Source organism: Pseudomyrmex gracilis, unplaced genomic scaffold (genome assembly GCF_002006095.1).
Source record: "Pseudomyrmex gracilis isolate BER0280 unplaced genomic scaffold, ASM200609v1 scaffold_149, whole genome shotgun sequence".
NCBI lineage: Eukaryota > Metazoa > Arthropoda > Insecta > Hymenoptera > Formicidae > Pseudomyrmex > Pseudomyrmex gracilis.
Genome location: NW_018020733.1, coordinates 114,240 through 128,368, shown reverse-complemented (window position 1 = coordinate 128,368; position 14,129 = coordinate 114,240).

Below are 14,129 nucleotides of genomic sequence, written 5' to 3'. Positions count from 1 at the left end.
TCAACAGAATATGTCAGAGTGATAGGTTTTTTTTGTTCGAAAAAAATGTTCATTACATTTGTGCATGATTTATTGTAAATATTTTATATATTCTAATATATAAATATGCATATTCTGTTACTTATTATGTAAGAACACCGAGGTAGAGGCAATACGTGTTCGTTATCTATGTAACAATGCTTGATTATCACAGAAGTATCAGACTATTCAAAGATCTATCTTGGATTTTGGCTTTATAAGAGGAACGTATCGATCACGTTTGATTCCGAGAAATATCGAAGCAATTTATTGTAGTTTTTATGTAATCGAGATCGTAAAGCAGATTTTGATAGATAGTGATAAGATTTTGACATTATATATATATATATATATATATCGTATGTCACTTTAAATCCAGCTTGATGTTTGTAAATACAACTTTTATACAAATCAAGTTATCAGATATATACGAAGTATACCTTTATAGCCGCTTAGCGGATAGAACCGGCAAGCTTTCTACAGACGAGATTTGAATGAGTTTGATAGTGTGTAAATTTATTAACACATGTATTTAATTTAAGTTTTAAATATACGTAATCTTTAAAGAAATAGAGAAAAAGAGAGAAGGAGAATGTTGCATTTAAATAATATAGGTTACATTCAATTTGTGCGATTTTTAATATTTACTCAATGTGTTGTGCAAAATGAATATAGTCAATGTTGCTTTTGTGCCAAATTATATAAATTGATTGAACACTTTTACATCTAATGACCAGAGATATCACCAGAACATGATACTAGTGATAGACTCACTTTTTTTATAAATATTGTAATCGATTGCGCGATTATAACAAACATTTATGTATTATGATAATAAGTATGCATATTCTATTATCTACTAGTTTAATCTAGACGAAGTATGTAGTGTGCTCGGTATGTATGCTTAATTACATGAATGCTTAATTATCACAGAAGTATCAGATTATCCGAAAATTTACTTTGCGTTTTGGCTTTATAAAAGAAACACATCAATCGCGATTGTTACCGAGACACATTGAGTCAATGAACCAATAGTTTTAACGTAATCGAGATCGTAAAGAAATTTAGAGACTGATAAAGTACCGAACTACTATTGAGCGTACCGTTCAGTTCAAATAAACGCGTAATGTTTTATCAATTTAATAAATTTTTATAAATTTAACAACTTAATTCTTTAAAAAAAAAAAATTGCATCCAATTTTACCGGTGTGTGTTTATCAGCCGAGTTGCTCTCGAGAATTGTTTTGTGTGTACCGCCGTTGGAAACTTTTACCCTGAAGTAGAATGTGAAACCAACGCGCGCGAATCCCGGTGCGGATGCAACTTCGCAAATTGTGTCCGCAATTAAGAAAGTGAACGGGGAAGTCAATAATTAATCTGCATTCTTAAAGTTCTTCGAGATTCTTTGAATACTCTGTTAATTGATAGCGAGAGAATATTTAATTCGTTGATAGAAGAGAACAATACACGTTGAGCTTCTGTTGCAAGAGAAGAACGTTGCTTTAAGAGTGATCGAGCAAATTAAAAAAAGTAAATTCATTCAAGTTCTTGTCTTGTGCATTAATTGCTTCTACGAATTTACACGACGCAAATTATCTCATAGATTTTTAAGTATTGTGGAAACTATGTGCGCGCGTGTAGTACGCACGTTCTGTGTTTGACAATTACACAGAGTTTGCTCTCTACGAGACCTTACGGGTATATTATGTGTTGAACAACTGTCAATGAACAACTGTCAATGAAACATACACAAACAGGAACTCGCGATAAGTTTTCGAAACATCAAAATAACATAAGCTACAAGTTTTTCGATAGAACATTTAATTTCATTCAAGGCGTTTCAGTTCATTTCATGCTGTTATCAGCAACTCTTTCTCTCTCTCTCTCTCTCGCAGACATTCACGAGGTTAAATCTTTTTATAATCCAAACATTTCAATCTTACGTTACATTATGAATAGCCACCTCGCGGATCAGACTCGACAAAAAGTCAATTTACCTTCCGCGTATTTTCTTTTTTTTTCTTCGAGGCACCTTGATGTGCCCTCGTTGCGACAGAAGCGACAATGCGCCGGCACGCGAGCGCTCCGTTAATTGCATACGGGAGTTGCGCCGGTTTTCTGACAAGAAAACCACAGAACATTCTAAATTAATGCTTTTCGTTAACGCGCGGCCTCGGCGGGACCACGGGATGCAATTATAACTGCTTTCTGTGCCGGGGAATGTGACAGCTCTCCGACTGGTCGAAGGGGGGCGACATTTGTCCCTTGGGACGCGCGCGGACGACGCGACGCGCGGAAAGGAGGACGAGCGCGCGCGCGCGCGCTTGTGACTTTAAAAGGCTGGCATTCGAACGTTCCCGATGTTGCGTGATGTTGCGCGATTATCGCACGCTTATCGGAGCAATTGCGGATTGATTTTACACAGGTCGTCGAGTCTCACGAACGAGAGACCGCATCCCCGTGGGAGATAACGTGGAAAACGTGGTCTCGCTATGTTACATAATAAAGTTCACCGCGATTGTGCGCGGCACTGAATGTGTGTGTGTATGTGCACGCGCGCAGAGAGGAAAGTCCTTTACTGCTTCCTTCGTTGATCGCTAACACGTTGTCGATGATACTCTCCGCGGGAATACCGGTAATTTATTTTATTTGCCGAACACGATGATTTAATTCTACAACGTAAACACCATTCGCACACACACAAATGTGTCTTCCAATATATTGTTGTTTGCAGAAACATATCCGCAAAATTTCTCTCCGGCGTTTATTTACCTCCGGGAATACTCGTGTATTCTTCAATAATCATTGTTGCGAAAGAAACAAGTTAGTGGTTCGGAAAACCACTTTTCCTTAATATCTCGACTTTTTATGTATACGCGAATTGATAGAAATATAGCGCGGCACTCAAGAGAGTCATACGCAATTTATGTTAAGCGACTAGATAATTGACAAAACACAAGTAACTCGTAGTTTCACTTTGATATTTTGATTAATTATTAGCTTTATTAATTAAACCAAATTGTTTGCTCGCAAGTAACTTGCAAAATTTATAGAGAAAAAATTTTTAATTTAAAAAAGAAACTGTAACTACAATTTTTTGAAACTGCAAAATATATACAGACGTTCGGGACGAAAATTAATAATTTGTATTTTTTCGATTGTTGAACTTTTTTTTCGGATACCGCGCCTTTGACGTTCTTATTTTAATACAACCCATTATCGCGAGCAAAACTCGAAATAATTACATCGCGAATTCATTTACGTGCTAATAAAGCGGTCTTATTACAACACCGCACATTCATTTATAATGAAATGGACTATAATCACAGGACTTGTCGCGGAACGACATTGCGCGGCAATTAAAAATACGCATTCACACAGAGAAAAACAATTTTTCTCGTTACACTACAACTCGAAAAAAATCATGCAAGAAACATTAAGTTAAGCATTATATTTCTTCGGATTTATAATAATAAAGAAAATGTTATAAATTCGAAAGGTAACTTCAAAAAAAAAAATTCGTTCTCACGTTTTTATCGTAATAATATAATTTACTCGAACGCGTAAATTTTTTTTTTTTTTTTACATTATTTAGAGATACCGCGACTTTAGTCATTAGCGTAATTGTAATCCAGCGACGACAATTGTAGCTTTGAATGCTGAGTAATGCGTGTTTGTGTTGGCAAAATGGGCGAATACAAAGTGGAACACTTTTTTAATTGCCAGATAGTCGCGCGATAGTTCAAATTAATGTTTTTCGCTGGAAAACTGGACCGGGGCGCGCGAGTAGCAATTATAATCGTTCTGTCGTGGGATGTGACAGGCGGGAGACGAGGGAGCAAGAGTAGAAAAAACACGGGAACAAGAATAATGCACACGAGAACGGCGAGATATTTTTTTTTTCTCCACGAAGACAAATTAATCGCGTTGCGCGGCCGTAACATATAACGCACGCGCGGCAGAGAGACGATATCCTTTTGTTCTTTCTTTTTTTTTTCTTTTTTTTTTTTAATAACTCGCCGTTCTTCTCCGGTCTTCAGTTAAACGTTATATTTTTACTACATTTAGTCGACTGACGCGCTACCATATTTTACTACTTGTCAAGATCCGCGCCCGCGGATCGCGCGGAATAATTTGAGTGCGGTCTTGCGGTATGACAAATGTTTCATTAACCTCCGTCATTTCTCATAATGTCATCCAGCGATAACAGCGAGAGCAATCGCGAGTTGAATGAACGCAGGTTCTCAGTTTTTGTAATTTCGTAATGTCTGTACTTATTTCAATAAGACAAATGGAATCCGTTGCGAGAAAGATCGTTGTCTCGTAATAACCGGTGACACGATATTTCACGCGCATGTAATAGGTACATGGCGCATTTGCTGCCGCGCGTTTGATCCAATATCACTCCGTTTTTCTACGTTTACATTGTACATTTATTTTTTTTTTTTTTTTTTAGCGTGTTGTTGTCAATCATTACAACGTGTTTAAATATTTGCAATAATTATCGAAAACCGAAGCGCGCAAAATTATAAAATTACAACATTATTGCGTTTGACATGTAGTTTCGTTTCAATCGACAAGAAATAATCCTTAACGTTCCGTTATTCGTTTTTTTTTTTAACGCTAGCTTTCCGTGAAACTATTGAATCCGATTAAATGCAGAGGACAGCTCACGGCTTGGTTTTCACAGAATAATGAGTCTTCGTTGAAAGTGTCATTGTTAATATACGATCTGAAAGTAACGACGATTTAACACATCGAGTCGTATTATTATTAATGTTAATACATATTTCAATACTCACCTCGCCAGCAGCTTTAATATCTTTTCTATAACGCCGTCTTTCTGCTTGACGTATCGCAGCGTTTGACAGATATTATTCAGCAAGCAAGAACGGCCATTGAAACCGTGACTGAAACATTTATCACAAATTGATTAATTTATCAAGCAAGTCACTAAACAAAGCTCGTATGAAACAGGAACTGATCAATAAATCGAGCTCACTTAAGACGGTGTTGCATAATAATTCACAATGCGGAGGATAAATTTGCACAAAATACGAGAGAGTTTTTATAGAAAAATATTAAAAATGATTATTAAAATTGATATCGCAAGCGTATTCCGAAGTAAAGATCGTTATAGAAAATGGAATATCGGAAAAACTTGCTCCGTTATCAAATTTGTTCTAATTTCTTTCCGCAATTACGTTAGAAAACTTCAATATGTTGAATGCGCAAGTTCGTTTCTTCGATCGTGTCTTCAGAAAATCGCCGAAAACTGAGGAAGTCGGGCGCGCCTAACGATATTGCGCCACTGGCTATTCGATCGCCAGTAGTAACGGGAAAGTTTTCGGTCAGCCGGCCAGAAATCCACTCTCGTTTTAACCATCTGACCAACTTCGGCTTGTTCGCTACTACCTCTTTTTTTATTTTTTTTTTTTTCTCTCGACCGCATTCGACACCGATATTTTTCTCTACGGCGCTTTGCCGGCATCTTTCTCGCTCACCACCGTCCTTGCATTATACAGAGCCGAGTATTACAGTATTTATTACCTTTCGTACACGAGCTCGGCGCACTCGTGGATGTCGGAAACGGACCGGATGTTCCGACTCCCACCGCCGCTAGTCGGAAGTTCCCATGCCGCCTTGAAACCCGACGCTTGCGCGAAGATCGTCGAGTAAGGGAGAGAGTTGATTTTGTAGTTCAGTCGGTACTGCAAAAAAATTACGTCATATCCGGAATTAATTTGTGATTTCTGATTTCCCAACCACCAAAGCGATATCTCTAGCATATACTTGAAGATCGTAAAACTGTTCCAAGTTATTCTCTTAGAGATGTGTATTTTCTTTTTTTTTTTTATATACCTCTCTGTGTTTTATTCTTAATCAATAATTCGCTGTTCAGTTTTCGATCTAATAAAATCGAGATGTAATTTTAAATAAATTTTGCATTTGGATGTAAAGCGCTCCTCGAAGAAGATGGAAACTCCGGAGGAAAAGAAAGGACGCGAAAACGCGAGAAGAATTTCTCACGCCGAAAGAAATTTTATCTGATAAGAAGAGAGTCCCACGGAATCCGAAATCATAACTTTGTATCAAAGGATCGCGATCGAGGGAAATGTGTGTGTATATATATATATATATATATATATATATATACACATATATATGTATATATATGTGTGTGTGTGTATACATGAAATTGTCGTAATCTTCATGGGAGAACTTTCTGAATTTCCGATCAGCCATTCAATTCCGCACTCCCAAGAACGGGATCGCCGAAACGCGATTCTCGTCTTATCCGAATTACTGTTGTGAATTATTCCGCTATCTACGTAAAAAAAAAAAAAAAAAACAGCGGCGCGATCGCGCGTCCCACGGCGCGTCCCACTGTAAATTCTTTCGCGCCACGTACGAACGTATTACTTTTTTCTATCTCCCCCTCCTTCCTGCCGCGATCTCTTCTTGCGAGATTTTATCTTTATGTTCGCCCATAAATAACAAGACACTTATCGTAAAATTGCGTCTCCGCGATTCTCTCTCTCTCTTTCTCTCACTTCTCTCTCACGAGTTATTCCCTCATTAGCGGTTCCGAGCAATACAACGAGAATTGTCTTCCGCGCCACTTATCGATCTTCTATAAATACAGTTCTCTAAGACTTTTTCAATAAAGACACATTCGAGAGATCGTTAGAAATTTTTGTTCTTATTTATTTAGAGAGCCACCACTCCATTTTATATATATATATTACAGTACATATATATATACTAAAAGACACAACTTCGAAAAAATAATATCGCTTTTGTACGACACTCCAATGAGAAATTATTCGCGTCGAGATATTCAAGATACATCGCTGAATGTACATAGAGTTGGATTATCTCCAACAATACCTTTCCCAAGACGGTCATTCAGTGCGTGTCTATTCTGTGTCTGAATCTTACGGCGCTTGATTCTCGCCGTTTTCATCCTCGCAAGAAACTGTCACAGGCAGAGACAGAGAGAGAAAGAACGAGAGAGATAGAGAAGCGGAGGCAGAACCGTGCCGGTTTCGCGACACCTATTAAACGTACGGGGATCGTCTGGGTATTGCCTCTCGTGTAAATGCGACAGAAGGATGGTGTCGTCTGGATCTGGCAAGTCGTTTGTCAGACGCGCGCATTCCGCCACCTTACCACGTTGCAGCCAACCTCTGTTTCTTAGCGGCGCGGCGGCCGAAAGCACGATAAGGCGATCGGATTTATGCGCCAGCCCGTCGAGACGAAGTGCGCGGCGTTTGCGGATCCTTGCATAATTTTCCGCGCAGCGTGTTCCGCACCGCTTCCAAAACGCATCGTCGAATTGCGAGAAGGAAGATGAAACTGAACGCGCAACGGAAATTCCGCGCGTTTAAGAAAGAAAAATATCGTATGTTAAAGACACGAGAGAGGAGAATTAAATTATATTTGTATATATATTATAGGCGCGCGTAACTAAAATTTGCGCGCAACTCTTTCTTCACCGTTCAGAACAATAGACACGTCGTGTTGTGCAATCAGAATATAATTATCTTCGAAAGTAATTGCACGCCATCATTATGTAATTCTGATGAAGTGTCGATCAAAATAATGTCTGTCAAATATGTAACGTCGTGGACGGCGCTAAACGCGCGCGCGTCCTTGATAGAATGTAACGAGACAACGTTGATTCATGCATATTGATCCTAAGCTCCATTCCCATCCCGTACAACGGATAATGTGCACGGCAAACACCGCGCGTATCTGGCGCGATACTGGCGATGCACTTCGTCGTAAGTGCACTGGATCATCACGGACTGCATAATTCTTCTGTGTCACACGAACTCTAGCCTAAATACCCGCGGGCTATAGAGAACCACCTGCTACTTTCTCAAAAGGCTGCCGAAGACTGCCGTGCATTTTCTCGCATAATTTTATTTATACGTCACACGTGTCGTCATTTTTATTCAATCAATCGCGCCGATAAATCGGAGATCGCGCTCTCCTCGTCTTTTTACGCGAGTAATTCGCGCCCTTTAATCGTCGAGATATTTAAATTCGCTCTACAATAGACGCGTTAAAGAAACAAATTTCTTTTTAAGAGCGAACCGATCGTTTGCTCATGTACGACAACAGATCGTGCTGTGTTGTGTATTTTTACACGTATCGCGTTTTCCGCACATTCGCGTTACTGCCGATAAATTTTCCCCTTCCAGATCGCGCGCGCGTTTTCTTATTTTCCATTTGTGTACACACTTATATCTATACGTCGCGTATCTTCATACCGTATTAATGCCCGGCTGTGCTATGTCGTGCTTCAAAACATGCCATTCTGGTGGCTTGGTGCCCTTTTAAAGCGAAGATACGGCCAGCTCCGATCGGTTTACATTAGAGAGCCTGGAGTCTCGTGTACGTATGGCGCATAAATTCACCATCTCACTGCCACCGTTCTCTCTCTCTCTCTCTCTCGCTTTCTGCACAGCGGCATGCCAGACGCTGCATAAACATTGCCGTTATGCGCCGGCATGGATGATACGGAATGTTATCCAACATTGATTCTTACGGCTTTTTACAGTCAGGGAGGCTTGAACGAGGAATCCATTTGCCCCGCCATTGACGCCGCGCTCAACGCACCCCCTTTAATACGTCGGAATTGCGAGTGATGCTTTTTTTTTGCGTATCCAAGTATGGATTTCCATCTATTTTACATACCTCATATCCCGTATTCCCGCCGCACACATACAAACGGAATTAACTCGTATTTTCATTAACACACGCGCGGGAAAACATAGTTTATTACATTCCATAAAATGTAATAATTACTCCTCTGGCCATTTTATTTCGGATTTAATTTCCGCCTATCCGCACACTCGCGCTGTCTTCGCGCACGCGTTCGGAGTAATTGAAAATTTTAATTTGATTGAAAATTATATAACAGCTATTTGCAACATGAAATAATCGTTGGAAAATCTTTCAACGTTTTCCGATCGTTTTCACATGTGGAGTACAGCGGATATAGTTTTTCTTCTTTAAATCAAGGAACGGATGTAATATATATATACATATATACACACGTGTGTGTTTCAAGAACTCACGGCAACCGTTCAGCGTTTCTCGTTCTCTTTCTTCGCGTTAACGAGAAATAAATTTCGCGCCTATCCGAACTTTCAATACAAGCGAGGGGAGAAATTCAGCGGGGAATACGCAGCGGAGAAACACAACACGGGAAAGTTTAAAAAGAAGAAAAAAAAACTGCTGCTTAGAGCTGTCAAAAATAAACCTGTATTACGAGGTTCAACGCGCGCGCAACTTTATTCTCAGAGGCATCGTGCAAGCAGCCCCACTTCTATCGGATAAGGGTGAGCGGAAGATACATTCGCGTTTCGACGCGCGAAGAACACCAAATCGCGCGAAATCGTATAAATTACAATACAAACACCCTACAAGGAAAGGGGCGAGCATTTTCATAACGCGGGGGTCGTTTTGCAGCGCGTGCAGCTGTTCCCGCAAAAAAAAAATGAGAAGAGGAAAAAAAGCGCAGCAAATACCTCTTTTTCCGACATTTAAATATTGGAACTCGTAGTCGCAACTCGCAGAGCGAAGGGAAAGAGGATGATTTCAACATGGCAGAAAAACCAAAATATATAATCAGAGCAAATTACCGCTCAGGCCGGAAAATCGCGTAAAAAATTTCCTGCAAACGAGATGCATTTTCGCGTGTCGTTCGCTCAAATGGTAATGAGAATGTAATTAATCAGAAAGTACAGTGTGTGTGTGTGTGTGTGTGTGTGTGTGTGCGATATGATTTTATGCCTGACCGTCAAAGAGACAAAATATTTCCGATATTTGCAAATATACATAAACGCGATTGCGCGAAAATACATGCAATATTTTAACGCTGAGAATATTCTTAGTTTGTTGTTTTCTCTCTCTCTCTTTCTCTCTCTCCTTTCTCTCTGTCAGAGACCGTTCCAAGTGGATAGTAACATCCGTTACGCATGTTAGAATTTCAATTTAGTACGTGGAGGGCAGAACCGGAACAATCACTTGCGGAATGCTCTGTGAGATTATTGCGATCTTCGCCTCTGTGCGCCAATGTGTATTTAGCCTTTAATCCTTCACAGGATCCAGTCGGAATATTCACACGGTATTCAGCCGCTTAATTATGTTGAAGTAGCTACGACATACTAGTGTGTTACGCGGATTATATTATTTTATATCCCTTTTTTATTAAATTTTCAGTAAAAGTTGTTTCTAAAACGACATTTTTGGACGTTGAAATTAAATAATAAGCAATTTTAATTAGTCGCAACAAACTGTTATGCTTTTGCTATCGTATATATATATTGTTCAGTTGCTTGTGCTCAGTCAGTATCGCTCAAGAAGAATGTGTCACATGACTTACAAAGAAGGTCGTTCCTTTGCGGAAAGCCAGAGCTCTGATCGGTCTTCCAGAGTGCGCGAACTCCGCTGTTGCAAGGAGGATGAAGTAGACACTCAAGAATGTTGGTCGCATAATCAGCGTTGTCTCGGTCGAAAGGGGGTTTTGGATCGGTACCGACGGGGAGTTCTTAGGACGAAGTTATTGTGAAATCCGTTTCGAGTTCCGCGGGAGTTTCCGACGTGACACGCTTTACGGCGAAATCCGACGACGACTCTTAGTTCAAACAACCACGAGAATCGCTCGTACTCGGTGGTTACAACATCGGGAAGCTCTTCTCTCTCTCTCTCTCTCTCTCTCTCTGTTTCTTGCTCCTTCCTCTTCCCGCTCCGCTTTTGGTTTCCTCGTACGCGTGTAAGCCCGGACCGTTCCCGTTGCCAATTATTATGAGGAGAAGCGCGGATTGACGCTAATTCCGCAGGATAACATCGGCTTAATTTCGGTCAGGTGTGATTGCAAAAGTTATTGATGCGTCAGCATTCGACCGATAAATGTTTGTGCGAAGTGCTTAATTATATTATCGATAACTCTTTGTAATATATATATATTTATTTATTTATTTAACATATAAATTTATTGTGCGGCAATACGTGTTCTTTTTGAACGAAGTTATTGCTTCAAGCTTTCCGCCAACGCAACCAATGAAAAGTAAACAAAATAAGTGAATAAGTTAACAAAAAAATATGTAAAAGGATAACAAATGTTACTTCTTCTGTTATTTTCGGTCAAGCAAGTATGTCTGGGAAAAAAACCAACTAAAAATCTACAAGTGTTATACTACTTGACAATTACCAGAGAAGTATCAGATTATCCCGAAAGAAGATGTTAAGTTCTGTCCTTATATAGAAAAACACTGATCCTCTCTATGCTACCGAGAAATAACGTGGCAAATTAACAATATTTTTAGCGGAAGAGATCTTTCAAATCGATATGGAGATATTTATTATTGAGTTGTCGATCAAATATCATAAATAGCAGTATAAATTAATATGTACGAAACATTCTAAAAATAAATCATACAAATATTCATTTACGTGATTTATTGAGGAATACAACGTAGCCGCCAAGCGGATGATTTTCAAACCAAAGCATCGCAGGTCGAATCAATTTTCAATTGAGCGATTAAAATAAAGATTTAAAAAAAATATTAAGAAATATAAAACTTGATAATTGTTTTTTTTTTTTTTTAACAGCATAAATAAAAGATTATTGGTACGAATAAAGCTTAGCGCAAAAAAAAAAACGGGGTAACAAAGTTGACTTCTTCCGTCATTTCTTTCTTGTCACCAGAACTGATCGGAACTGGAGAAATCTCACGCTACCGGCACATAGCCGCATCTCGAGAGACGGAAGAGGTTCGCTCTCTATAGAAAGGCTAGAAAGAAAATCTCTTTCAACATTTCCCGTGTATAACGAATAAGTGCCCGTACGGTGTTAATGCAGAGCCAGTCACTTGCCAGTGACACGTTTTACCAGAGAAGCATCAGACTACCCACTTGATTCAATCCTGCGTTTTGTCTTTATAAACGCGAACGCGTCGAATCGATTGTTTTCGAGAACCGCCTTGACGATTTGCCGCTGTGTTTATTTTGATTTCGATCCCTCGGATCGTTGCAGCGCCGCTCGATACGAAGTTCTCGACGTGTCGAACAACACGAACGTCAATCCGAATCCGGATATGATTCTCTTTTCGTGCAACTAGTACAATTATTAAGTCAAATATGTCTCGAGAGATACAAGATAGCCACCAAGCGGTCGATTTGCAAATTAAACTCGGATTTCACGCCCGACTTTGATGTCAGCCGCGATCGACTTCTCGCTGTCACGCGCCGGCTTTGTTGAACCAAAGCGAGATTTTACCGTTTCTCTCTCTCTTTCTTTCTTGATCAACTAAAGTAACAAACGCGAGATAATACGAGCTTTCTGCTTTTCACAACGGCGTGTACATCACGCCGTCTTTTGTGAAAATCGGTTGCACGGAGAATATTTTAGCCGGCAACAATCTCTGTTTCCGCTGTGCACTTCCGCCGGAGCGGCATCAGAGGAAGAAAACGAATAATAAGAGTATTGCTTATCCCTTTACTCGGAGTTAACTTTCCCCTGTCATTTCGTCTGACGTTTTGTTACACAAGCAGCAACGGTAATGTATGTATTCCACATTTTTCGCATATACAAAGAGGGGCGGCGGCAGCCACGGCTGTTGCCGAAACGAAGTTGTTGCACGTCGTCCGCCCAACTCGCTTTGAAAGCTTTGTGAATTGCACACACGCCGCGGCGCGCAAACTAAACAACGCAACGGCAGACTGGCGGCAAGATATCAAATTCGCGAAATAAATCATTTTCACGCTGATGCATCTCGCGCAATAACCAACTACCAGTGTGAATCAAACAGTGAAAACTTTTCATATAAATTAAACAAATATATATATATTTTTTTTATAGAGAACAATATTATTTCATGTAATCTCTATATTTTTTTTTATCGTAGATTATCTAATTATTGATGCTTCGATACTCTCGCGAATGTCACCGTGACAATTTTTCTTGCGCGCGCGTTAGTCTGTAATTTATCCGATTATCGAACGACTCTGACATTCCATTGCGAGTGTAAACTCGGTTTCGTGTCTCGTAGATTTTAACAGATCCCAGGCAAGATTATGGCACAGCGCCGCATAACTGCGGATGTCCGAATAGCGCGAACATCCGTCGCAATCCGTATAATGGACATCCGTAGCGATTGCGGCGTGAGTATCCAGGACAGTTCAATCGTTACGTCCTCAATCCTGTAATTTTGTAGCTCTCTCGAACGCGGAATTCGTGCGGATTAGCGGACGAACGCTCGAAACAAACGCTCGACATCTATATACTCCTTATTGAAAAAAAAAAAAAGATTTTTTTTTAATTCTCATTAAAATTTAGTTTCCACCGAATTGGAATTTAAATGGAAAAGTTACGCGCACCCGCGTTTTTCGATAATATTTCATTATTATCCGCGGTATCAATTAACACACTCGCGGAAAAACAAATTCAAGACGTTTGTCGATGACGTTTTTTTTTCCGCGAACGTCATTAAAATTGACACAGTCCTCCTCAACTTGCAGACACAAAAGGATGCGGTTATTATTTCCCCTGAGCGAGCATCGATCCAATACAAGTTTCAATTTAACAGCGCATTTCCAATCAACGAGACTTTACCTACGGAGACGTTCCGCGGGGCAAAGCGCAATTTTCTCAGAGCAGTTATCTCGGATCACAGAGTTTTTCCTCTCTCTCGCCATCTTTTCCGATTAACAACACACTACATTGAGTTTTTTCATTTTATATATTGCAGTTTTCTCTTTCTCTTAATCCAATACGTCTCTTCGCAATATTTGCGCAATCTATCGCACTTTATTACAACGAGCGTTAAAATCCGCCGTAACGAGGCGCTTGTAAAATGTTGATTAAAAGTTTCGCGACGTATATAACGACAATTGTTACAACTACGGGCAATTTGGACGAAAGGGGGGAACTAACGCCAGCGGCGTTCTAAATACCTATGTCAGAAACGAAATTAGAAGGATGCGGAGGACGTAAACGACGGCCGAGCGGACTTTTGCTGCAGATGAGATTTTAATTCAACTCCGGCCGTTAATCTCACCGGTACGGAAACGGAATTAATTAAAGCTGCTTAACG